The sequence below is a fragment of the Apis florea genome, unplaced genomic scaffold (genome assembly GCF_048593485.1).
Source record: "Apis florea isolate Af1SG1 unplaced genomic scaffold, ASM4859348v1 contig_3081_pilon, whole genome shotgun sequence".
Classification (NCBI taxonomy): domain Eukaryota; kingdom Metazoa; phylum Arthropoda; class Insecta; order Hymenoptera; family Apidae; genus Apis; species Apis florea.
In genome coordinates, this window is record NW_028256703.1 from 835,994 (window position 1) to 861,341 (window position 25,348).

Genomic DNA, 25,348 nt, shown 5'->3' on the forward strand with positions numbered 1-25,348 from the left:
AGTAGGCGAGTTGTTACATGGCGGGTGTTTGTTATTTGTTTGATTTACGCGTGCAAAGTTCGTGACGCGAGGCAATTGGCGGCGCCACCGTCGCGTACCAACCTTTTTCAGCTCGATCGGCCGCCCGTTTCGGTTGTTGTTCAATGCAAACAGCGAGGAGCTTTGCCGGCCGTGCTCTTTGTACAACGGCGAGGATTTATACGCGATATTATTGCGACATCGTGAGCCCCCCTCCCCTCTCAAATCTCTGTAAAACTAAATTCGAAATAACGCCACGTGGCCGGCCCTCCTCGGCGGCCCCGCGAAACTTGTTTGTGAATTTTCGTTCAAACATTTATTCTACACGGCTCGATTGGAAAGCAAACAGCCGGGTCCACGGTTGGAAAATAATTTCGCGACCCGAAGGATGCTCCACGGTTTAAACTGTTCATCCGTGTTAGGACGGGACGTGGAAATGTGTGGTGGCGCAGAATTATTGGAAAATTAGGGTATGCGGTGGGTTAAATGCGGTGGATATTAATTTGCGATATTTAAATGATATTTCGAATCGGTTTTTGGAATTTTTAACTTCTTCTTGTAACTCGATATTCGTTACAGAGTTACAATGGAATTTGTATCTTCAATGGGATTTCTGAACTATTCTTTCTTATACGAACGTTCTCTACGTTTTTGTGATACAATTGAGAGATTGTGAGTATGAAAATAACATTCTGTTCTATAGTTGAGTTGAGTTATAAATTTATGGATTGTTAATTCGTGGATATTAAAAATAACAGGATTTTGGTATTCTATTATTATTATTATTACGTGATTAATTTTCCATCCTCATTATTTAAATACGTACTTGTATAATAATTTCGATTCAAACTCACAGAAATAGCACAGACGATTACAACAATATAAACAAAATTTTAGCCCGTTTTAAGAGATTAAAAGATCCAAACGATACAAAACTTAATTCTTACTCCATCTGCCGAATCTGAATCTCTACTAGGACGTGGTAAATGTGTTCGTTCGAACCAATTTTAAAAAAATAGCAACGAAATAAATCGACCGTTGCGATACGAAACTTTTTGGCAATAACCAAAAAATATCTTGAAATTCAAACTTAATCGAGTATGGAGCGCCGCCTGTGTTGGCAAGAAGCCGGTGTTTACAGGGCGTGGGTGAGATTCGAGTGGATGAAATCGCGATATTCGGTAGTCCATGAAACGAAACTGTTCCGCCACGAACAGGAAACGATCTCACCGAAACTCAAGCCAGCAAGTTCACGAAACGTTCGATGTCGCTTCTTCCTCCCCTCCTCCCCTCTCTCTTCGTCTTCTTTCCACCTCTGGCCCGTATCCGCCGGATTTCTTCTCCGGATGTTCGAATCTACTAACAGATAGAGTGAGAGGGGATGGAGGGTGGAGAAAGGGTTGGTTGGATTGCGAACACACCGCAACAGGCTTGTAGCATTCTCGATCCCTTTGGGTAATTTACCACGCGGCTTCTTGAGAGAGTAACCGGAAACTGTGAGACCACGCACGATCGCATCTGGTAACTGTGATTCTTTTTCCGTCGATAATTGTAATTTAGATTTAGGTGCTTTTTTCGTTTTTCTTTTTCTTTTTTTTTTCTTTTTTTTTTTTGGAAGTTGAATTTCTAGAAGGGAATACCAATCATTTTATACGTGTAATATAATTTGATAGATGTTTTTTTATTCTTCTTCTTGGTGTTTAATTTCAAAAGAAATAACCATTTAACCGAGTAATTTTATTTCCAAGGGGAACTTCCATGTTTTGTTGTAAATCTTCCTTTATTCCGATCTTCTGGCAATAGTGTACTATAGGAGGATTTTTTTGAATACTTTTATCTTATTTTTTTTTTCTTTATCTTTTATTTTCAGTTCGATACTTCTTTCGCACCGTATAATAGGAAATTGGTAAAGATGGAAAGGAATTGAGATATTGGATTTTATATCGACGCAAGGGAAGAAAGGAAAGGAGGAATATTACAAATTTATAAACAACTTTTTTTCTTTTTCAGCATGATCCGTTTCGACTAAAAAAAAAAAATTGGCACTGTAAAATAATTTCGAATACAATTTTTTCTCGGGGAAACGATGATGTATAAAATGAATTTCTGTTTAATCGTTTTAAAACTTTACCGATACTTGCTTCCGGCGGATCATATTTTTTCCCAAATCGACTCGAAAAGTGGCGCTCTTTTTCTCCCTTCGCAAAAGGGACAAATACGCATCGAAAGCAATAACAACACTGTATCGAATAACATCCGGTTTCCATACCGCCCTTCCCTTTGTCGAGAAAAAAAAAAAAAAATTAATTCTTTTTCCCCCGTGGAGATCCCTTTGGACCCCTTCCCGTAAACAAAGAAAATCCTGTCAATTCCCGAATATCAACTCGAAATTAACAGAAACGCGACGATATCTTCTTCGTACGATATCCAAAGATTCCATCCTCCTTCTCCTTCCTCCCCCTCGAAATTCTCATCGAAACGAAACCAAATCGTCTCTTTTGCTCATAATCACAGGCCTCGATTATTCCTCCAAATATCTTACTTTTAATCAACATTATTGTTACAGGCTATAAAGTTCACTGAAACTTTATACATATAATTTTATTATTGAACAGTTGCTAGCAGTATTACTATTCTACTAGTTGGCATCCTTTTGTTTATCTTCTATATCGCGATCCTCAGTTGTTACGTATAACCCGACACGTATAACCAAAATTCAGCTAAATCCGTACGTTTCTTATTTATTGTTCACCACTGCATAACCAACCAACACGTACCTTACTTTTAATCAAATTCATAAACAGAGGTCCAACGAATTATCTCGATCCCTACATTCTTACTTTTCGACGCCATGCCTATTGTATATATATATATATACATACACACATATTGTTTATTGTTTCCACGCGTAATTTCGTAATTATAACACGGATGGGGAGGGGAGGGGCAAAATAATTATATATCGCTCGAAATATCGCGTAATATCGTTTAGCGGAAAATTGATGCAATTACTTGTGTAATACTGACGTACATCGGCGAATTAATAAACAATGTGATCATAATATTAAATCGTCAGACCGTGCAATATGAATGGCTTCGCCGAGTAAATAACATGAAACGGCAGTTGCGCCTGTCGAAATTTGTTATTTAAAATAGTCCGAATACCCGAATACTTCGATGAATATATATGTGTTATATATATATATATATATATATATATATATATATATATATATCGTTTTTGGGAGAAGTTGCCTCCAGGCGACAAAAAGTGTCGAAATGGATGTGGACAATTTGTTTTATGCTCGCAGTAATACTCGGATTTTTCGACGAATATATACTCTCACTCTCGGCTAATCCCCTCGGTTAAACTTTCGTCGAGAAGTTGGTGGAAGGAATTGCGTTAATTTTGCGATTGAATTTTAATTTGTAAGGCGAGACGGTTTCGTTTAAAAGAAAAAAGAAAAAGAAAAATTTATCTTATCGGATAAATTTAGATCTAGATTTTCAACTAGAGTTTCTTTAAAATTTTACTCGTTTGAATTTCTCGCGTTATTTATCGAACAATGGGGTAACAAGAGGCGGAAGAGGTGAGATTCGCGAAGGGAAACGCAATCGAGTTCCATTAATATATTCAATGTCTGGCTAAATCGCGCCGATATCTGTAAACCTACTTGAGAATTTCACGGAGGCGTCCTTTTCTTATAAATATTCAAATCGATGGGGGACCCCTTTCACGGGTGGGAAAATCGTGCGCTTGAATTTTTGAGACGTAATAGGAGCGGTGAAATTTAGCGGTCTTTCGTTTATTCAAATGAGCTCTGAGCGAAAGGGGTCTCACTGTACACTCACTGTTCCCGAATAACGGTTAAATTTCTAATTTTTCCAATCTCTTTCTTCTTTTTTATCCTCGCGAACTGTAACGCCAGAAAACATTTTCTATTATTTTTAATTTATCAACCTGACAATTGATTATTTCTTTTTCTCTTTTTTTTTTTAATGGAGAATGCATAGACGTATATTTTTGTATCGTTACTAAAAAAAAAAAAAAAAAAAAAGGAAAAGAAAAATGGAAACAAAATTTCGAACAAATGTGCACGAAATACGAATCGAATTAAAATATTGAAACACTATTGTTGAGCGTTTTGAATATTCAATTACGTTATGCGGATAAATATTTTCATTCTATATCGTTGTATCGTTCCACCATATTTCGAAAACAAACAATCCCGAATAGAATAATATTTTAGATGATGTTATATACGTGGGACGAATCGTGATATAACGTGATCGTCTCCCTTACTTTCGTCATTAGTAGATTAAATTTTTTCCGCGTACAATTTCAAACATTGCTTCAACATTCTCATTTTTCTATATATTTTTTTTTATCATCTCCCCCGGCAAGATTACCTTAAAATGTAGATTTTACACATTATAATTTAAATGCGAAATTTTGGTAGTCAAATTTAAGGGGGCGTAATTTTTACATAATTCGCGGTCTAATTATCGTCTGAAAAATCGATATTCCAAATACCAACTCCGGTCTTTATCGAACCGCCTAATTTCACCATCACCGTCATTCAAATCGTACGAAATTCGAAAAAAAATTATCATCGACCGTTCCGTTGCAATCGTTCATTTCAACTCCAAAAAAAAAAAAAAAGAAAACCCGTAAACATGGCCACGCGAATAATCAGAACTTTTCGTCCCGAACATTGTCGATCCTCCCTTTGATCTTCGTGAAAAAAAAAAAAAAAAAAAAAAAAAAGAATTCACCGTGAAATTCAACCGAACGAAAACTCTATTCCCGAATCGATCGCCGATATTAATTCGTTTTCCCTGTTTCTCGCCTAATAAATACACACAACAAGTATATATATATATATACACGCACAAAGTTTAACACACGGCCACGGGTGTCGTCGTCGAACACTTGCTGCGAGAAGAGAAACGTAGGAGAGAGAGAGAGAGAGAGAGAGAGAGAGAGAGAGAGAGAGAGAGAGGAAAAGGAAAGAAAAGAAAGAAAGAAAGAGGGAAAAAATTAAAAATGAAAAATAAAATGAAACAAAAATAAAATACGGGTGTAAAAGCACGTAGAGATAGAGACGCACGCATTATCGAGATGAAATCAGAGGGTTGAGGCAGAGGGTTAAAAAAAAACGAGCACGTATCGGGTTTTAAACGTGTCCAATTATCGAGTGCGTTTCAACCAAGTGTAGAACGAGTGTAGAATGTTTATTACGAATAATTGTTCGAACAGACGAGGGTGCAGAGAGAGAGAGAGAGAGAGAGAGAGGGGGAGAAGGAAAAAAAAGAAGAAAGAAAGGGGGAAAAAAAAAGAATAAAACGGTCCTCGTTGCTTGTTTATCGGTCGGGGTTGATACCATGAATTGACGTAGAAATCGCGTTAATTGTGCGCATCTGTACGAAAATAAATCGCGATCGAGAGGGGTGGGGGGGTTAAATCGGAGCTAGATCCGGTCGCGTTTATTATTCCGGGAAATCCGTGGAATTCCTCTCTAATTCCACGATTTTTTCTCTCTGTTCTCTCTCCGCTCGCTCGCTCTCTCTTTCCTTTTCATTTTTTTTTTTTCGTCCGCTCTCTTCCCCTCCCTTCTCTCTCTTTCTCTCTTGCATTACACACACACACACACACACACACACACACACACATATATACGCGTTTTGCCGGGTGGACACTCGTGGCTCAGTTTTACTTTTGCGGTCATTTTCATAGTCGTATATAACGGTCAATCGTTGCGCGTCTCTATGAAATGTCAGCCGGATGGTGGAATTCGAACGGATGATCTTTTCAATGAAACGATGTTGCGCATTTCGGTGCTAACATTCCTGCATTTTCTGCTCTTCTGTTTTTTTATTTATTTTTATTTTTTTTTTTTTTTTTTTAACGAAGTGGATCGATCGAGAGGGATGATTTTTTGTCTATTTCGGATATATTATGGACGGTTGAAAATGAATACTCCCGTTTCACGTATCTAAATTCGATCGATTGAAATGAGTTAGAGATTAGAGATAATTTGGAGGGGAAAGGGAGGGAAATTTAACAACATTCGCGAACGAGGGATAATTAAAAAATATCGAACGGCCTATCGAAGGAAAATCTGATTCGATCTGAATATTAATTAATTAATTCAACTTAAAACGAGCAAAAAGTAATACAAAATTAATCAAATTATCGCCGAGGATTATTAGAAAGCAGCGCAAGCTTTTTCTGTAAACGAGCGACAAACGCCAAACCCGACCTGTGCGAAACCTGTGAAATAAAATTAAATAAACGTTGGATATCAAACGACGAATCATCGATCTCACTTTCATCATTCGACATCCACGTAATAGAAGAAAGTGAAAGAAAAGAAATAATATTAAAAGCATACGAGATACGAGACAAACAGCTAACCCCAGCTCCATAACATCAAACATTAACCAATTCGGTTTGAACCGGTTTGAAACGCATCCAAAGAGAGACAGAGAGAGAGAGAGAGAGAGAGAGAGAGAGAGAGAGAGAGAGAGAGAGAGATTGGCGCGAATATCGGTTGCCGTGGTTCGACGAGGGGGGTGAAGGGGGCGGGTCCTCGAAACGAAGACGCCATCCGGAAAACGACGAGAAGGTAAGGAAGATATTTACCATCGTCTCCTCTTACAACCTCGGCAAACTTCAATTCCTCTTTTCCGCGTCTCTTCGCAACCCTCGCCCCTGCTCCCTCCCCCTCCCCTTGCCGCGTATTTGCAATCGGTTACTCGATGCTTAAACCCGACGAAAGGGGAGGAGAAGGAGGAGGTGGGGAACCGCGCGGAAATAGAGAGAGAGAGAGAGGAGAGGGAAGAGGAGGGTCTTGGAGGATGTTGGCGTGTCGTAATTTAAGGTGAACGCATCTCTGGCGACTGGAAAAGCGAATAGGCACGGGGGGAGAGAGAGGGGATAGAGCGAAAAGTGAATGTTTTCCCACCGAGTTTCCGGGGGAGCGTAATACCGTAGGCAGAGTTGGAGAGTTATCAAGAAGCCGCGGTGGTTGATCGAAATTCGCTGTTTCCGGTTTAATCCCGCTACCCTGGCCCAACTGATGGATCCATTGTGATCCACCTCGGCGACGAGTCGTGCTCGAGGATCGAACGAGACGAAGGATTGGACGAGGTTTTTCGCCTCGTTTGAGCAGAACAGGGCACACGTGGCCACGAAAAAGGAGGGAGGAATGGGAATAATTTTAAATAATTGTCGGTTTGACGAGACTCGTTTATCTGTGATGTAATGGACGATTGAATTATTAGAAAGTTTGATTGAAAATTGATGTGTTGTTAAGATATAATGGAGCTTGCTTCGAAACGATAACAAGGAAGAGGATCTTTTTCAATTGTGTGTTCCTCAAGGATCGAAGAGGAAGGATTTTTGATCTCTGAGAGAAAAATGACGAGAATGAAGGAACGATTTCCTTCTTTCAATAAATGATTATAGATATTTATCTGTAATTATTAAAATAGCGAGATTAACTTTGAAACGATGAGCTTTAACAAAAAAGAGCATCTTTTTCAATTGTGAGGTAACAAATTCCTCGTTTAATAAAATAACTATTTAAAATTCCAAATATTTTTCTGCTGGAAAGTTCGATTGCAAATTGGCGAGTCGTTTAAAATACAATGGATGTATACTTTGGAAACGATAAACCTTAACAAAAGAGAGCATCCTTTTCATTAACGGTAATTTCGAAGGAAGAAATTTTCAGTGTTGCGTTTAAATTCCCGTAGGAAATTACCGTCGACCCTGTTTAATATTGCACCTCGAGAGCTTAAATATTTGTGACTGTTCGCTGGATTATTATAAAAGTGTTGAAATCGGATTAAGGAATGCGCGATACAATGGAAAACTCGAAATCAAATATTTGAACCACTCTCCTACCCCTGGAAGAGGATTTCCTTTCCCGCCCCGTTTGGAGAACCGAAATAACCTGTGTCTATGAGGCCATTGTAGCAACGATTTCCATGGACTTGAATTCTCCGTTACCAGGCTTTTCCTCGGCTCATATAATTCGTTGTTGCATTCCCATCGAAATTTAATACCTCCCTGCTCCCTCCCCCCCGATTTAATTGTTTCGCGGGATACCGAAGACGATATTAAATCGAAGTGTCGTCAAGTTTCACGGTATCTTCAATTATCTTCCGCGATTTCGAAAATTGCACTCGTTGTATGAGTAACAAGGCACATAATGGATATCGCGTTATATTGATATCAAAGAAGTTAAGAATTTTTAAAGGATCGAATCGTATTATAGAAATTCGATCCATTTATTAAATTCGTGTACATCGTAAATTTTTACGTTGTTGAAATTTTTGTTAGCATTGTTATATCCAAAGAGGATATTGGATGGAAATTGAACGATTTCGATTTTTTCGACGAATTCGTCCGATTTCTTTTTTCCTCATTGCTGTAAATTAATCAACAACAATTTATCGTTATTCTCTTACGTAGTCGTATGTGGGCATTACGTGAATATTATCATTTCGTATTATTATTGAAATAATATAGGAGAATCGGTTCTCGAAATATTAATTACGGAAGAATTTTCTTGGACAAGGGGAGGGAGGTCGTTAAATCTCTCAAATACCGAGAGCGAGGATATTTTTCCACGATCTCGAAACCGCGAATCATAAGATCTATCGTATACGAGCTATCCAAAAAATTTCCTTTGTATCGTGCGTCGAGGGATCCGCGATATTAGTTCTCGTTGGTAGACTGGCAACAAACACGGGGCTGGTTTGAAGGGTGGAGGGTGTCGTGTCTTGCTTCCCTTTATTATTTTATTCCACGGCTTCTAGCCTGGCCAAGGGAAGAAAGAAACCGCCACTCCCTCGAAGACAAAAGAGAACGTGAAAAAGGAGAACTGGAATGAAGAGAGAGAGAGAGAGAGAGAGAGAGAGAGGAAGAAGAAGGAGGAAAGTGCGTTGCGTTGGAGGGTTGGTTGGAAAGAGGAGGCAAGTATTATGAAAGTATTTTCCTAACCGACTGGCAAAGCCCCCGAAGACATTTATTCCGCGAAAAATGAAGTAAAATAAATGTAATGTAAAGAGCAAACTGGCTCTGGTACCGAAGAGGGCGTTGGTCTTATCCCTGTTCAACCTTCCTCATCTTTCCTCCAAGCCTTTCCTCTCCTCTCCTCTTCCTCCTCCACCACTTGTTCGCGGTCTCTCGAGGAGGAGAGGAATGAAAAGGAGGGAAGAGAGATCTGGATCTTTGATACGAGAAAGAGAGAGAGAGAGAGAGAGAGAAAGAAGAAAAGGAAGAAGGAGGAAGAGGAAGAGGAGGAAAAAAAAAAAAAAAGAAAGGAAAAGCGGTCGATGATGGAGATACTTCCAACAAGCTGTTCTATCTTTTCAACGTCTGTTCTTTGCCCGAAGGGGGACTGTTCTTTCCTCGACCTCCCTTCTTCATACTTCTTTCAATATGTTCTTTCATTCTCGAATCTCTTTCCACGCCTTCTGACCCCTCTCCATCGCTACCCTAACGTTTTACGTTTCGTACGTTAAAGCTCCACTTTTCAACTTGACGTCTTTAATTCCTTTTTTTCCCCCCTTCTTCCTCTCCTTCTTCTTCTTCTTACTCTTCTTCTTTTTTTCCCTCTTCCCTTTTTCACATAATCGTCTTAGAAAGGGGACGCAACCATCCGACAAACGCTCCGCGACACGCCGCGGAATTTCCTTCTTTTCTCTTCTCCCATCCTTCGTGATGTCTTCGACCTTTGCTGTCTGTCGATGAGAAACGATCTCTGTCTCATGCACCAGGTATCGATGACGAATATTTAGAGAAATTATTATCGTGTAAACCTGTTCCATGGATCGTGGATTCCTTTTTATTCGATTCCTTCTTCCTTCCTTTTCTAATTTCTTGAAGAGGTTGAGATTAACGACGAAACAAAATTGGAATTTGAAATAGGAATTTATAATAATTTAATACGCTGTTCACTATAATACTCGTAACATTACGATAAAAATGTGAGACGAAGAAAAATTGGTCTACCTCGCAATTTACCAAAAAAAAAAAAAAAAACTAATTAATATTGAGACAGGATAAAATAGGAAAAAGAAAGAGAATATTAAAAAAACACGTAGATACGTCATCGTTATATTTGCACGTATCGTTTGTACTAGTTACGAGTTACGTTGTAATATCGTGCAACGTTGCGATCAATTAATTGTGAAGAACTGATTTAAACGAATCTGTTTCAAAAATTCTTCAAGAAAAATAAAAATTTCTCAACAACAACAACAACAATAATAATAATAATAATATAATTAACAATAACCGTTAACAAATCCGTTTACAAATTCGAATAATAAGAAGAACGAAGCCTGCCCCCTTTTCTCCCCCTCTTTCCACAATTGACAATGGCCGATACGAACGGTAGCAATAACAATTACCATAACAATCACGATATCAACAACTCGATCGATTCCCTTTGAAATTCATCACTGGAAACGATTGTCCCCCAACGAAGAAAGGATTATTTCGTAAGATACTCGATTGGCAGCGTCCCCTTTCCCCGGGAAGAAGGTGAGACGAAGGTGGATGGATCTATTGACTCTGCCAGTCTACGAGTCGTCCTTGGTGGTAATTCGAGAGGAAGCTCTGAACGCCGATGAGAGTCGACTGATTGCGAGTCACGAGGGAGAAAGAACCTCTCTCCCTCTCTCTCTCTCTTTCTTCTCTCCTCCCTCGCAGTTTAACGAAGTTACCGACGAAATCGGCAAAACAAGTCGGATATAGTCCTCGTGCTGCAGGAGGAATCATTATCCGCCTCGTGGTCTTCGATTTCAACCGAGAGAGAGAGAGAGAGAGAGAGAGAGAGTCTCTGCGTGTAATAATTGGAAGAAGAATGTCTCCGGTCTTCGAGGGGAATGAGAAGAAGCGTGTAATGTATTCCGTATAAATATTAATGAACGATGGAAAAGTGGAATTATCGAAGGAAAGAGTGTAATGGACGGGGGGGGAAGAATTCGGTGGTGGAAAGAAGAAAGAATTCGATAGTCTGATGAAGGAAAATTATTTCTCTTTGTTTCTCTTTCGATCTTTGGTGTAAGATATTTTGTTTAGATTCGGATTCGATGTTTTGGAAAGAGTGTGATGGTTGAGGGGGAGAATTCGGTGGTGGAAAGAAGAAAGAATTCGATAGATGAAGAAAAATTATTTCTCTTTCGATCTTTGGTGTAAGATATTTTGTTTAGATTCGGATTCGATGTTTTGGAAAGAGTGTGATGGACGAGGAGAATTTAGTGGTGGAAAGGAGAAAGAATTCGATAGTCTGAGAGAGGAAAATTAAGATTTTAGATTAGATTCGGATTCGATGTTTCGGAATTTTTCTTTTTATTTTTTTGAAACATTGAAGTTTGGAACGTTGGAGATTTTTTTTCAGTAATGAAAATTAGATCGAATCGCGGCATGCTGGCAAAAATCCTTTTTTTTTTTTTTTTTTTTTTTTGGTTTCCTTTGTTATTAATTAGAAATCAACGATATAGATATCGATATGGTTCATTAATTCGATAGATTTTCAAGATGGAATGGAATTTTTTTTTTTTTTTTTCAAATTATTGGATTTCGTGAATCACGTGGGTGGTGATTTCAAACTTTTAATAGATAATATAAATCTTCTTGAAGAATCTTCTTTCTTGGAGGTATATAACTTGGAACTACAAAGTCAAAGTAAAAAATTTAAAAGTTCAATATAATATAATAATTTTGCGTAAGGTAAAAATATTTTACGCAAAAATTTTATATTATTTTTATACGTTCAACTTGATCGGGTAAAGGAATTCTGTACGTCTCGTTTTCAACGTTGTCGAAGAAGACATATTATCGAAAGAAAAATACGGACATCTTTGCCGTGATGGAACGATTAAAAACTCGGGGGAAAAATATTTTGAGACGGATATATTAAATCAGGCGCCACCGTTAGAAGTTGCACTGGATGTTGCCATTGTTCTACTCAGTATTCTCGCATATCTGAGAATTACGGTAATTAAAATCGTTAATGGTAGGAAACTTGTGGAATTTTAATTAACCAAAGTATCTTTTCGAACCAACAACCGGCTTGTAACGTTGCTTGATATAATTAACTGTGATTCAACAATCTAGGAGAATCTTGTAACAAGAATATGAAACAATCGATCGATTATTATAGAAACCTTTCTTTCTTCGTTTTGTCGGATAATAATAAATAAATAAACGGAACTGATACTCTGATGGATTGAAAACGAATCCAGCGATGATTAAAATATATTCTTATCATTCGGATAGAGTGCAGAAGAAGAAACGCTTTAACAAAAATTTGGAATAAATTATTTCCCCGTTAAGGTAGAAAATCTACTTTAAATTAAATCAGATCGCCGGTGGAAAAGAAGAATTAATCGAAAAATTCGTCTCGAGCGCAAAATCCCGTTGAAATCTACAATCTCTCGTACGATTCGTATAGAGAAAAGAAAAAAGAAAAAATTCCCAATCGAACAACTTCAATCGATGCATCTGCATATCTAAATATAATTTCAAACTTCGTTTCAACGTGTCACTTTGTAATATTTTAATGAATTCGTATTTCCCGCGGACAGAGAGAGAGAGAGAGAGAGAGAGAGAGAGATAAAAAGAAGCGGAAGAAATAAATGAACATCGAAGTAAGGGAATGGCGAATCGTAAGGATCTGCGGAAAGAATACTGCGCTCTAAATGATTCTCCAGGGGTGAGGGAGAGAGGGAGGGCAAGTGGAAACTTTGCAATCACGTTCTGCAATAGTTTCTCATTAGTTGAAGAGTGTACGGGGAGGATACTGCTCGCTGCGCCTGGCATCTAAACTGCAGTTCCGCTCTTTCCTGGACTCGCGATAGTTTGATATCGAGGAGAGGTGAATCGAAGAGGATGGAGACGTTGAACACGATATTCCACCCGGAATAGCTCGAGATTGCCATTTCCTTAGCCCTCCCTTCTCAACAATTCGTTCCCTGCCCGTATCGAGAATCGAACACGCATTTCCGTTTAAATAAAACATGCATCACAGCCCTTGTCAAAGTGTTTTCATTGAGAATTTTTACATCAAGTTCGGTTCTTTCTTTTTCCTTTCTTTCTTTTTCTTTTTTTTTTTTTTTTTTTTCATTTCGAGACGAGTCGAATCATCCCCGATGCTCCTTTTCCAAGTTGAAAACGAATCGTTTTTAATGTAGGGGAGAGAAATGAGAAATTATCATTCGAGAATTCACATATTATAATCGAAATCTTAATTCTTCGAGAACAACGATTCAAATTCACGAATTTATTTAAATCTTAATTCTTCTCTTCTTTCGATTCAAATTCACGAATTATCAAAATCTTAATTCTTTTTTCATTCGAATTCACGGATTATTTAAATTTTAATTCTTTCTTCGTTCGAGGATAACGATTCGAATTCACGGATTATCTAAATCTTAATTCTCCCTTGTGAGAATCGTGAAAGAAGCAAAAAGTAATAAAAAAAAAAAAAAAAAAAAAGGAAAAATAACTCTAAAATCTCTCTCTCTCCCTCTATATATATATATATATATATATATATCTCTTTCCCCGCGTCTCGTTAATTAAGCCGTGCAGAGGTTACAATGACATATCGGAGATATCCAGCGTTTGAACTTTGATGAGAACGATGTCCGTATAGGGGCGGTTAATGCGGTGACACGCACTGGGACACCCCAGAAGGGAGTGGCCCCGGCCCCGGCCATTCTGGTCATTGCTCAGTCGATAATTACTTACCCCCGGCTTAATGTGGGAAGCTCATCAAACTGGCTGTGAAATATCGTTTTCACGCGCACATATACGCGCCTGAATCAACGGCGGGGCAGCCAGGATCGGAACACGTATTACGGATACCGAAATTTATCATGTTTGCCCGCAAAGGGTATCAGCCGCTTGATGAGCCTTCCTCCCCCCTCCACCTCCTCAACGAAGTTTCGATCGTACGGTATTCGAAGGATCGGAAATTCTACCAAGATTTCAATACGAATGGATTCGTACCTCTACATCATGGCCTTCGTCCATTTCTGTTTCAGAATTTTGGAATATCGAGAGGTGGATATTGGTGGATCCCGTTCAAAACTTCGCTTCGACGAATCGGTATGTTTTTTTCTTATATATTTTTTATATTTAATAAATTTTAAAATTAAATTTCGAAATGTTGAGAAACACGGGGTATATATCGATATCAATTTGAAAGAAGACGCGAGAAGAACGGAGGGGACGATTCCTTCTCCGTCACAAATCAAAATCGAACTCTGGATCTTGGCTTGAAAAAAAGAATTAGCCCTGGAAATAATTAAGGATCCGCGAAATTAAAAAAGTCTATCCTTAACAACATCGGCATGATTGCACCGATTCTCTTCTCCCTCTGTCTACCCCCCCCCCCTCCCCTCGCCCTCCCTGATACCTTTCTTCCACGGACGTTAAAACTCGATGAAAGAGATTCTCTGCCCACGAACCACTCCCGCGGCAGCTTATGCCCTTAATTAATAACCCAATTGCATCCGGGACGATACGTATAGCCTATTGGCCACGCTTCCTCCACCATTTACTCTCTTTCCCTCTCTTTCTTTTTTATTTATATTCTCTTCTTGAGAGAATGTATTTTCGATTCATTTTCTTTTACTATTTTTTCCTTTTTTTTTTTTTTTCTTTTTTCAAAATTGAAAACTCCATCGAACAATTAAATCGGTAACAAGAATCGTCGAAACACCGATGATTTGATCAGGAGAAAAGATTAAACAGCGTATCTAATACTTTGACGCGACTTGTGCGAATAATATTATTAAAAAATGTTATATTTCTTAACGTAGGAATCAATTTAAAAAAGACACGGATTTGATATTGTGCATGCGCGGAAGATTTTAAATTAAACCGGGGAGAAAAGTGAACTCAACGAGGGGAGGGAAAAAAGGGGAAGAAAATAGGAAGCGAGATTTTTAGATGGAGAAAGCGAAAGAGTGAACTCTTCGAGCGCGTAAACCGAATTTGGACGAGTCGTTCGGTCGAAATCGGTGGACGATTTTTATCCAGGCGATCTATTTCCCGGAAAGGTGGAGTGCGTCCTGCGTTGAAAGTCGCGCAAAGTTTTATTGGTCGAGGTGGCGCGCGTGACGGGAATAAAAATCGGCGCGCGTCTTTCTCGTTCACGTAATATATACGTAATGAAATAAATAATGATATCATCCTGCGTTGTGAAGGATCTAATCGTTCGAACCAATTTTTTCGCGAATAATTGCCAGATATTCGAGAGGAATTGTAATTGTGACTTGTATAAAAAAAAGAAAGAAAGAAACTTGGACGAATTTATTCATCGATGGTTCAATAATAATACTTTCTTTTCTGTGCTAAACATTTACTTTATGCTTTTATCCTACTTTCGAACGATACACACACACACACACACACACGCACAGTTGATCGGAAAAAAGGAAGATAAATTCTTTCAAAAGCTGGCGGGGGAAAATTAACGAGCGATTAAAAATCGAAGAATCAATGGCCGGAAAATTGGGAGAACAAACGAAGTAAACAATTTAGAGATATCGAGGTGCGTTTTTCCTCTATCTCGATCAATTAAAAAAGGAAAGGCATTCGAATTATTAACAAATTGCTGTAAGAGCGTATCGATATAAACTACTACGGACTATCGGATAATCTGTAGGGATTAAAATCGAAAGCAAAAAAAAAAAAAAAAAAAAAAAATAGAATAAATAAAAAAAAAGAAGCAAAAAAAAAAAAAATTGATTGGACAGATTGAACCTGTCTATACAACTATTAATACGAGGAGCAGCAAGTTTATCGGGTTCCATAAAAACGCTGCGAGCGTAACAATAATTTCGCGAATAAATATAAACATCAAAACAGAAAAATATCGCATAGAACGAGTCGTCGACTCAAAAAATGAAGATTTGATCCGTGTTTCGAAAAAAAAAAAATGGATAAATATACATATATATACACGAATTCCATCACGTAACAACGAAATCAGATTCGTTTCAATTTCTGAAATCAATCGAGATCTCTAATCCAGATTGTTGCAGCTTTCTTCCATCTTTGCCAATTTGAATTCATATTACCTCGATCGATAAATCGTGTCATATTAATACGATAATTTCGTTTCGCTTGGAATTATATTGCTAATATAAGATAAAAAATCAAGCCTCCATGTTTCAATATAATCCTTCGAGACAGGGCAAGATATTAAGCGACAAACGAAAAAATTTATTCAAGTTTTAAAGAACACTTCTCATTGAAACAGTAAAAGAGGAAATAAAAATCGTTGACTCACGGATTGAGATTCTTTTCCCTCGAGAGATAAAATATTATATATATATAAAAAAAAATTCTCTAAATCGGATTTTTCAAAATCAAACCTTTCTAAATTTCCTTCCCCCTCCCCCCAATTACCGAATACCTTTTGCTACATTTCTGCATTACCGACTAAGCGGTAAATATCGTTCGATGCAAAGCACGTTAACGCTCTTTCGCCGATGGGGGACGCGAATTGTTATCGAATTTTCCTCCGTTTTACCAAAGTACTTATAGAACTAGGGGTAGTGGTTGGAACGCGGGGCCAATTTCGAAGTGCAGGAAGAAAACGATAGCTTTTACGCGAGTGTCGAACGCCACTTTGTTGGCCGCATAACGTATCGGGGAGGGGTGAACGCAGCGGTAAATGGGCCTCTCGACGAGCAAACAACCAGAGTTTCGTAAGAGGTCGTTAATTGTGTTTGTTCGTTGAAATCGTTGCTGTTGTTCCACTATTTTCGGTAGTTTTTAAAGATGCACAATAATTAATTATTATTTATTATTCGATGGTGGATAATTCGACGAGAATTTAGTTATTCGAAATTTCAATAAACATTTCGTATGCGCATACCCTCGATATCTCGACGACAAAAATAATTAGGCAGAGATAATTACAAGTATTGTTATCGTGCGCGTTTATTTATTTATTTTTAGAACTCGTGCAAAATTGTAGAACGATATTTTAACAATAAATAAACGCGATACGAAGAAGAAAGGGATACGTGAAAAATATCCAAGGTAAATTTCAAATGTGTTTTATTATGATATTACCGATAACAAACATTTCTTCGTCTCGATTTCGATAAAAATTCAAATCCGCGCGTAAACATCCGCGCTCTAAAAATAATAATAGAAAGGAAAAAGGGGGACGAGGAGGAGGTAAAGAGAGGCGCGCATCGTTTCGCCAATTTTTTCCCTCGTTGCAAACAGTGTGCGAAGCGACGAAAGGAAAGGGAGAGAAAGAGAGACTTGGAAAATCGTAGCAGGGCTGGATAGTTCAGAACGGTCATACTTGTTCTTATTATAAGGATACAACGGGTATTGCGTAAGCAGCTTGATCTGTCGACCCCTTGAAATCGAAGAAGATTGTAACTGTAGGGGTAGCCGTTGCCTCCGGGGCGTGTTTCGCTCACGACTCGCTTTATTACATCGGCTTCCTCTTGTTCCACGATTCGCTCGACACCTCGCCTGTCTTCGCACCCCCCCTCCTTTGTCTCTTCCACTTATTTCTTCTTCTTCTTCTTCTTTTTCTTCTTCTTTTTCCGTCCTCTCGAAATCTTGCGTTTCGAATCGATAGGCAGCTTTATGCATGCCTTGCTCCCTTCCCCCGATTTCTTTGGTGTCGTTACTCGAGGAGGAATGAGTTTCTTGTTATTCTTGGTCGTTCGAGCGAAATTCCCTTCCATGAAAGACAAATTTTTGTATTCTGGGTTCTTTTAATTCAATTTGGAATTGTGTGAGATCGAGTTGACAATTTTTATCTGTTGTTTCGAATCCACGTAACGCGTTCTCAATATCATTTAGATGGAAATTGATTAATTAACAGGTTGGCCGGTTGGAGGTGATATTCGCGAATCGTTTCGAAGGAATTTAGATTTAAAAGTTATTTATTCGATAGGTAAGATTCTTTTTTTTTTTTTGTTGTTTAGTTTCGAGAATATAAAATTTCAATATCGTTCATTTCAATATCTCTTTCTTTATTTCCTCCGTAAAAACGAACCGGAATTATTATTACTGAAACAATATTCGTCACGATTTCACTCGATTTCCCGTGCCAAGTTATCGGCAACAAACAAAAGAGGTCGTGTTATATCTGTATTTTACGTCCGCGCAATTTCCTCCCCGGCCATTGTGTGCACGCGAAACAAGAATTGCACGTAGAAGTGTTCCTTCCGAATCCTTTTTCCTTATGCATTATATTTCAAATCGATGACTGCAGTCAATGCAATCTCGCCATTCGAATCGAGATGGAAGAGATTCTGAAATTGTATACCGTTGTTCGTTTGTTTCTCCCGTTTTATCCTATTTCCCCTTCTCTTCTCTTCTTTTCTTTTTTTCGACTAAGAGAATAATAGCAGCATTACCGTATTCCGTTACAGCGCTTAGTTTGCATCGCGTTTCGCGTCGAGAAAGATAAAACAAACTATCGATTATCTATAACGAATTAACTTTTTTCTATCAAAACTTTGCGAGAAGTTGCGAGTGATTGCAATTTTTAATATAAGCAATTTATAATGAATTATTTGCCTTCCCCCCAAGTATTACGAATTTAAAATTTCTCGTGTCACTTCTCGTGCCTTTAAGAATTATTTGTATTCGCGAGTGTAAATCTTACTTTGAGTTAAATTTTTTTTAATTCTCGAATTTCAAAATTCCCGCCATTCCTACCTATAATCTATAAACTTTCTCTTTTCAAAAATCCAATCGAAAGAAAAGAAAGATCGTCTCGCTTGATCTTTTAATCCGATTCTTATAAAATTCTTCGAGACGCGTTCATTCCTCCGATTTCAAAACTCCCGCCATTCCTCCTCGACTTTCATTACCTTCGTGCTTTTCAATAATTTTAATAATTCTTCGAAAAAAAAAATTGCGGTAGGAAAGGGTTGGTGGAAAAATTTCCGCTACAATTTAATCACGGACATTTAGCATCCCGATTAAAATTGGCCGAAACATTGGGAGCCGGCCATTGCGGGCGTCGCTGGCGGCCCTGTTTTTCAGCCGATACCGATGGAAATTAAGCAGACCGTGATATCTGATCATTCTACCGTTTTATATGTATATCTTTCGCTCGGTGGCGTTGATTTTGATTTTTCCCATCGGTTAGCGGTCAGCTGGAAAAGCGACAGGAATTCTGTCCGTTCGAAGGGGATGGTTGATAATTAAGGGTGAAAGGGCAAGAGTGGGTGGAACGTTACTGGCAATTAATTTTCGCATCGTTTCAATTTACTCTCTCGCTTCTTGTTATTCTTAACTTAATCCCAGCTACGCTCTTTCATCTTGCAATATATATATATCATATTTGCTTGTCGTAATTGAGGATTAGATTTCATAAGTAAGTACACGTTTTTTATTCGTAATTTGTAAAATTCAAAGAAAACTTTGAACCTCCTGAACTTTTAGGATAGTGACTTTCGATCAACGAATGAGCGATCGTTAGAAGCGTGGAACGTTCCTCTTTAAAACGCAGTTTGATTTATCCCAATATGACTTCCGGTTCCCTAGATATCGTCGCGTAAAGCGAGAAGTAATTTTTAATCACTTACCTTGAATCGATTAAAATTAAGAAAACTTTGAACCTCTATAACTTGGAAAATATCCACTTCCGGTTAACGAATGAGAGATCGTTAGAAGCGCGGAACCTTCCCCTTTAAAACGCAGTTTGATTTATCCCAATACGACTTCCGGTTCCCTAGATATCGTCGCGTAAAGCGAGAAGTAATTTTTAATCACTTACCTTGAATCGATTAAAATTAAGAAAACTTTGAACCTCTATAACTTCGAAAATATCCACTTCCGGTTAACGAATGAGAGATCGTTAGAAGCGTCGAACCTTCCTCTTTAAAACGCAGTTTGATTTATCCCAATACGACTTCCGGTTCCCTAGATATCGTCGCGTAAAGCGAGAAGTAATTTTTAATCACTTACCTTGAATCGATTAAAATTAAGAAAACTTTGAACCTCTATAACTTCGAAAATATCCACTTCCGGTTAACGAATGAGAGATCGTTAGAAGCGTCGAACCTTCCTCTTTAAAACGCAGTTTGATTTATCCCAATACGACTTCCGGTTCCCTAGATATCGTCGCGTAAAGCGAGAAGTAATTTTTAATCACTTACCTTGAATCGATTAAAATTAAGAAAACTTTGAACCTCTATAACTTCGAAAATATCCACTTCCGGTTAACGAATGAGAGATCGTTAGAAGCGCGGAACCTTCCCCTTTAAAACGGTTTTTCGTTTATCTCGACACGACTTCCGGTTGCCGAGATATCGTCGTGTAAAGAGAGGGGTAATTTTTAATCGTTTACTATCTCCATCCTTGTCCCTTACTCGGACCCTCTCGCTCGCATCTTCTCTCGACCTATCCCAAACACGAGACAGACGCGATTCTTGGAAAAACGTAATACATTCCAGGAAAAAATGTAGGTCAGTCGGCCGCGGGCCTATTCATAATACCTGTATTATTTACGAATACTTTGACTCTTTATATCTCGGCGACCGATCAAGATATCGGGATAAAACAAAAAAGGGCTTCAATGGTATTGTTTTCTCTACTTTACTGATCAAGTTTCGACGATAAAATTCTTCGTTTCTTCTCACAGTTCGAAATTTCTTTTCGATCTCGGATTGTTGTAACGTAAAAATACACACGGAAATATTAATTTAACACGTATTTTTTATACGTCGTGATGATACGTATATCGATCGAATGTTTGATTTAAATTACATGCATACACAAAATGTACCGAAAGTAACTTTTATCCCCCCGATCAAAAATCGATCCTTCCTCGCGTCAGGAATCAGATCCTCTTTCAATTTGTGCTCGTCGTGATTTTCGATGCGTCCTGTACACACAAGCGTGTGTACATATACATAGCTTGGAAGACGCCTTTCAACCGTATCGGCCACCGGCTGGTTTAAGCTTTTGCCCACGTTCAAGTGTTAATACCGTGATTAATATGCGCCACCTTGCTTTCCACCAGACCAACGTCTCTCCCTCTTTCAAAACCAGCTTTCTCTCGGGTCTCGCGCGCGCGCACACAGGGATATCCATCCCACCGGTATTCATACCCCTCCCCATACTCGCAATAAATTCCATTTCGTGTTTATTAAACGTGCAGCATGCAGCGCGCGCTGTTCCGAATTTTTATTAATTGTGCTCGAGTCGATGGTTCCTGGATTGAGAAAGGTAATTGGGTTTGTTTCGGACCAAATGGCTCGAATTTGATGTAGTGGAGGAGAGAGAGAGAGAGAGTCGGATCCGAGGAAGATATGGTTCGTATGATTTTATTATCTTTATATCATTCTGAAAAAAGTCTATGTAAATATTCATTTTGCAAATTTGTCAGATGTAATTTGAGAAATTTTATATAAAAGTGGTCACAAATTGCGAGACACAATTACTTTTGTAAATTACAAAAGTAAGATAATTTCGCATCGATATAATGGATGTTTCATCACGTTTCCTGGCGTTCGCATAACACCTTACGTTAAGAAACGTAAGAGGAAAAAATTATACTCGATTGAAATAATATTGTCTAAGTAATAGGGAATCATCTATCGAATTGCATAGTCTCGGCATAGTCACAGTTTAGCTGCAATTTTTTTCGATACGGATATTTCGCGGTGGCTTAACTCTTATACGATGGAACGCGATTATAAAGGCAGAGGGATTTACGTAGGAGGATTTTGCGGGCAGATTATGGTAGTTTCTAAAATGTGACGACTGTGCATCGATATTTTGTTTAATATTTTTGCCAAGTCGAGCACATTTTCACGCTACGATAAATATTTTTCCGCCCGCACGTGCTCTTAGGATTACGCGTTTGATGTCTTGTTGTTTACTCTCCGTGTAATATTTTAATTTTTCCCGCATTAACGTATTTGAAAAAAAATTACACACTCGTCCTTACCTAGGGACGAGATGCTTAATACTCAAGAAACAGAATAATTTTTAAAATTAAACGATCTCCTCGTGGACACGTATGTTTCTAATTTTGTTCGAAATTTATCAATATTTATCTTGTAAAATCCTTTGTTATATTACTTTGATTTTTTATATGCATGCATCGAAATATTAAATTATGTGTTAGGAAATATTAAGATATATTTTCAAGTGACACGTTTAATCACATAATCGATACAATTAATAGATAAAAAATTTTTTCTATTTCTTTCTAATGAATGGATCACATTACCACACATATTATAATTAAGACAACATTTATAAATTTATTAATTCTATACTATACGATAGGAAACGTATAAGTGTTTGCGCTGGACAAAATGATCGATCAGATTCGTCGTTGCGATGTTCTTAATTATTTATCGTAAGATGTACGATGATGAATTGCCACTCGTGAAACAACGGGTCAGCTTTGTTACGCTAAATTAACTTTGAAATTGGCCACTGGAATCTGAAGTTCGCGTATCAATTTTGAATATTAAGGAAGACCGATGAACACTTTGCAGAGCCTATTTATAAACATTTTAGAAACTTCGTGGAATTCGTTTCGACGTATTAAAAGTTATTTACCCATCGTTTGTTGACCAAATTTCCACAACGAAAACATATATCGCAAAGGATATACGCAAATAATGTAAGTATTATAATAAAATATTATAAAATGTTGTGAAAATAAAATATCGTAATTGTAAAATTAAATTTTTCATGTTGCAGGGAGTAGTATGGTTTATCTAGATGTATTCTACGTAAAAATTTGCATTTCTAATCTGTACATTTTTGACAACTTAAAAGGGTGGATTTGTAAAAGGATAAATAAGTACGGAACACAGTAAGTATGACAAAGTATTTTTATTACTAACTAGTTTTAAGTAAAATGATGAAAAAATGTTTAATCTGAACGAGAATCGCTTAAAAAGGTAAGTATGGGAAAGGTAAGTATTGGAAAGGTAAGTAAAAAAGGTAAGTATTTTATTTTTCGGCAAAATTTTATTCTCACGATTCGATATTGATACAGAATCGAGATACAATGTATTGACAAATTTCAACACTTCCAAGAAATGACGTAGAATTCGTGGAATATCGAGAATTCTAGGAAATGACGTCAAATTCCTAGAATTTTCAAGATTCTTGGAAATGACGTCAAATTCTTGGAATTATCGAAAATTTCGGTTTGTTTACAAACACTGGAATGTTTATTTACATTTTCAATGTTTATTTACATTTTTGGTTTGTTTATTTACATTTTCAATGTTTATTTACGAAAAATTTTCGAAAATTTTAAAATTTCTGGGCCCCGGAATTGAAATTTCGGTTTGTTTACAAACATTGGAATGTTTATTTACATTTTCAATGTTTATTTACATTTTTTGTCGCTTGTTTTGATAAAATTCCTGGAAATGACGTCAAATTCCTGGAATTTTCAAAATTTTTGAAATTATCGAAAATTTTTGGCCGAAAAATTGAAATTTCGGTTTGTTTACAAACATTGGAATGTTTATTTACATTTTCAATGTTTATTTACATTTTTTGTCGCTTGTTTTGATAAAATTCCTGGAAATGACGTCAAATTCCTGGAATTTTCAAAATTTTTGAAATTATCGAAAATTTTTGGCCGAAAAATTGAAATTTCGGTTTGTTTACAAACATTGGAATGTTTATTTACATTTTCAATGTTTATTTACATTTTTTGTCGCTTGTTTTGATAAAATTCCTGGAAATGACGTCAAATTCCTGGAATTTTCAAAATTTTTGAAATTATCGAAAATTTTTGGCCGAAAAATTGAAATTTCGGTTTGTTTACAAACATTGGAATGTTTATTTACATTTTCAATGTTTATTTACATTTTTTGTCGCTTGTTTTGATAAAATTCCTGGAAATGACGTCAAATTCCTGGAATTTTCAAAATTTTTGAAATTATCGAAAATTTTTGGCCGAAAAATTGAAATTTCGGTTTGTTTACAAACATTGGAATGTTTATTTACATTTTCAATGTTTATTTACATTTTTTGTCGCTTGTTTTGATAAAATTCCTGGAAATGACGTCAAATTCCTAGAATTTTCAAAATTTTTGAAATTATCGAAAATTTTTGGCCGAAAAATTGAAATTTCGGTTTGTTTACAAACATTGGAATGTTTATTTACATTTTCAATGTTTATTTACATTTTTTGTCGCTTGTTTTGATAAAATTCCTGGAAATGACGTCAAATTCCTAGAATTTTCAAAATTTTTGAAATTATCGAAAATTTTTGGCCGAAAAATTTCGGTTTGTTTACAAACATTGGAATGTTTATTTACATTTTCAATGTTTATTTACATTTTTTATCGCTTGTTTTGATAAAATTCCTGGAAATGACGTCAAATTCCTGGAATTTTCAAAATTCAAACATTTCTTTTCCAACAGTTTGCTTAATTCTAAATACTTACCTTCTATACTTACCTTTTATACTTACCTTTATCACGTTTTCAGCAACTTTTTTGCATTTTTTAATCATTTTACTTAATTCTAATTTTAATTAAATTTAATATACTCACCTTTTTACCTACCTGTGTTTTTTAAGCTGCCGTATGCTGTAGAATTAAACTTGTGCCTCTCCTAATTATACAAAATCGAGGAATCTGCAGGATCGCCGATAGAACTAACTTGGTTGACACGTCTGATAATGCTGGATGGGACACCTGTAAAAAATGCAACGTATGCAGCAGATATATGCAACACAAGAAATACACATATAAATATACGTGCAACGCGTAGAAATACAAATGTAATATAATATAATAATGTAACATACAAAAGAATAAATATATAATTTAATTAAATGTACGTACGAAGCCTTTTTTATTCAAACACATTGAAATATCTCTTAAGCGAAAGAATTGTGAATTGGAGACATGTAAAGAAACATGTTCGAGATACATTATCAAATTAAAATCAGATTAAAAGATATTTCAAACGTTATACCTTTCACTACCCTCTCTCCACCGAATTTCCTATCTCCCCTCTCTATTTCGAATTATCGTAACCACGCCTGTTGTTCCCCAAATCCAATTCCTTTTCCAAAATTTCCGTACATCTTCACGCGTGATCTGCCCAAGCAAAAAAAAAAAAAAAAAAAAACATGCTCTCACACACAAACGATCCCACCAACGCGTTCCACCAATCCACTCTTCTTCTTTCTCTTTTTTCCATTTTTGTTTTTTTTCCACCCTTAAACACGGCACGACCACAAAAATCCCCCTGCAAACCGGGCACGGCCACGGTTGCTTAATAACAATTATTAACCGAGGTAATCCTTACATC

At 37.1% G+C, this 25,348-nt stretch overlaps 1 long non-coding RNA gene across 1 annotated transcript in view; it reads left to right on the forward strand.

The window, feature by feature from the left end:
- LOC147657499 (uncharacterized) overlaps nt 1–24,871 on the forward strand; it is a 44,266-nt gene extending 19,395 nt beyond the window's left edge. The window contains exons 2-5 of the long non-coding RNA XR_015292237.1: nt 14,089–14,152; nt 22,340–22,682; nt 22,763–22,877; nt 24,609–24,871. This is a non-coding gene — a long non-coding RNA (uncharacterized LOC147657499). The remainder of the gene's footprint in view (nt 1–14,088; nt 14,153–22,339; nt 22,683–22,762; nt 22,878–24,608) is intronic.
- The last annotated feature ends 477 nt before the right edge of the window (nt 24,872–25,348 follow it).